Source organism: Lolium perenne, chromosome 3, assembly GCF_019359855.2.
Source record: "Lolium perenne isolate Kyuss_39 chromosome 3, Kyuss_2.0, whole genome shotgun sequence".
Lineage (NCBI taxonomy): Eukaryota > Viridiplantae > Streptophyta > Magnoliopsida > Poales > Poaceae > Lolium > Lolium perenne.
Genome location: NC_067246.2, coordinates 351,638,940 through 351,641,312, shown reverse-complemented (window position 1 = coordinate 351,641,312; position 2,373 = coordinate 351,638,940). Strand labels below are relative to the sequence as shown.

Here is a 2,373-nt window from a genome sequence, read left to right as displayed (position 1 = left end):
ATCATCTTTCGCTGAAATTGGAGATAAGGCCAACTTCTATGGTGATGGAGGCAATGGTTCTTCATTCATCAATTCTGAACTAACAGAGTTAGAACATTCCGAAACGATAGATACGGTGGAGATGGTAAGAGATGACAATGGATAATCTAAACACATGTTTTAGAACAACGTCTTTTTATAGGCCTATTATCAAAATCATCAACAATGGTTGATTCAACGTTGAATTCAAATTCCTGAAATAACAGAAAAGTTTTTTTTTGTAATTAATGAGTTTTGAGCACAATCACATAATTCACTATTATAGCACTACAACACATATTCTGCTTCCAATCTAGACTACGTGTACATCTCATCTACTTTGATACTTACAGCACGGTGAAAGATGACAACAATTTGAAGGAGATGGAATAACTATGATCATAACTGATTGGCCTGGAGAGCTAAGCTAGGACGTATGGTGTATGCTAAGCTAGGACGTATAACAGGCACGCGCCCGCACCACGGTCTTCACTTGCGGGAGGTCTTCACTTGCGCCTGCCGCGCTTCTTCTCGCCGTCCGCGGAGGCGCCGGCGCCCCCTGCTGGAGGAGGTCCACGAGGCAGGGCTGCTTGCAGTTGATGCAGGTGGGGAAGTCCTTCTCCACCATGCAATACACGAGGCACCGCGTGCAGGCCCCGATCACCATCGGCTACTTGCTTCCGGGGCTGCCATCCGACGACACGTAGGAGCTCGGCGAGGACGACCCGCTGTCGTCGTGGCCGTGGCCGCCGTCCACATCCATCATCACCGGCGGCGACAGGTTCAGTTGCAGCTCCAGCATCGCGCCGTTCCTCGCGCCGCCTTTGCCATTGCCACGGTTCATGGCTCGCACACAACCAACACCTGCACAAACAAGAGCATATTAGTACAGGATGTAGCAAACATTAGAAGTACAAGATATGCATCAGGAAGAAAGAACACCGAGCAGAGCAGAGTTGCTACCTGAACCTTGTGAAGAGGAGCCGCAGGGCGTCGCGCGCGGCACCCGCGGAACACAGAGAGCGACAGAGCACAACGCTCAGCTTGGTGAGCTCGGTCCGAGGGGCCGACGCCCGCGACACCGGGGGGGTGGTCTCCCGCTTCGACGCCGCCCTCACTGCGCGCCTCGGGAGCATGCTGCCCTTGCGATCTTCCCCGCTCGCGGCACTGTTGCGTCTGGCCGACCTCCTCACGGCCACGCTCGAGGACGTCGCGCCCGCGCTCTCCTCCGCCGCCGGCTAGGGGGGCGCCGCGTCTGCCGCCGTCGCCGCCCACCTCGATGCGGGCGTCGCGCTCCTCGACGCCTGCAACGCCATCGCCGCCCGCGTCACGGCTCGCCGGCGCCTCTCGCGTCCTCCTCGCCGTCAACGCGGTCTCTTCGCTCGCCGTGACGGCCGCGGCCACCATCCTCGGCGACGAGAAGCTCAATTCCGGCTCCTTCCCCCTCCTCGTCTCCGGCGACCTCTCGTGGGCGGAGCCCCTCAACGCGCTTGCCACCTAGCTCGCCGTCCTCGCCGATGCCAACACCAGCGAGGTGGACGCCGTGGACGATTCCGGCTCCTTCCCCCTCCTCGTCTCCGGTGACCTCCCGTGGGCGGAGCCCCTCAACGTGCTCGCCAGCCAGCTCGCCGTCCTCGCCGACGGCAACACCAGCGAGGTGGACGCCGTGGACAAGGCCGTCGACAAGCTCGCGGCGCTCCTCGAAGGCAGCACCGAAGCCCAAGATGCTGGGGACGATGAGGCGGCGGCGCGCGCCGCGGCGCGGGAGGTGGAGAAGCGGACGGAGGAGCTGGCTCCGTCTGCCTGACGCCGTCAACGGCGTGTTCCACGCGGCTCTGCACCTCCGTGCCATCAAGCTGGGCAGTTTCGCCGTGGGACATGCCGAGCTGGGCATTACCAGTAGCTCCGTCTGCTGCAGCCCTACGGACTACCGTGTTGACCAAAAGAAGAAACAAAACGAATCGGTACATGGCACTTTGCCGTAATATAGAATTTGGTGGGAGGGTAAATCCGTCTAATGAAAAGTTGGACGAAAATTTTGGCAGAAACCTTAGCTCCTTTATTATTAGGTATAGATATAACACCTTGGCCTTCTGGTGCTTTATCATGTTTTGCTCACGGGAGATGTTTTAGTCAATGGATCTGACACGCTCAGAAACGTATGTATTTTGTAATTCATTTGCGTCTCAACGCATCACTCATTTTCAAATGAGTTGGCATTCAATATGTTTGATCTTCTGGTGGAACCTTAATTCCGCGGTCTGAAATAAGTCACTAATATTGTCACATACAATATAGCTTCAAAATTCTGACACTATCGGAACTACACCAAGTTCTCAAAGAACTTCTTGACTC

General features: G+C 56.1%; 2 pseudogenes; one reads left to right on the top strand and one right to left on the bottom strand.

Moving 5' to 3' along the window:
- Positions 1–524: 524 nt before the first annotated feature.
- On the bottom strand, positions 525–862 carry LOC127339022 (protein GL2-INTERACTING REPRESSOR 2-like; annotated as a pseudogene).
- Positions 863–1,297: 435 nt separating this feature from the next.
- LOC127340571 (uncharacterized) lies at positions 1,298–2,003 on the top strand (annotated as a pseudogene).
- The last annotated feature ends 370 nt before the right edge of the window (positions 2,004–2,373 follow it).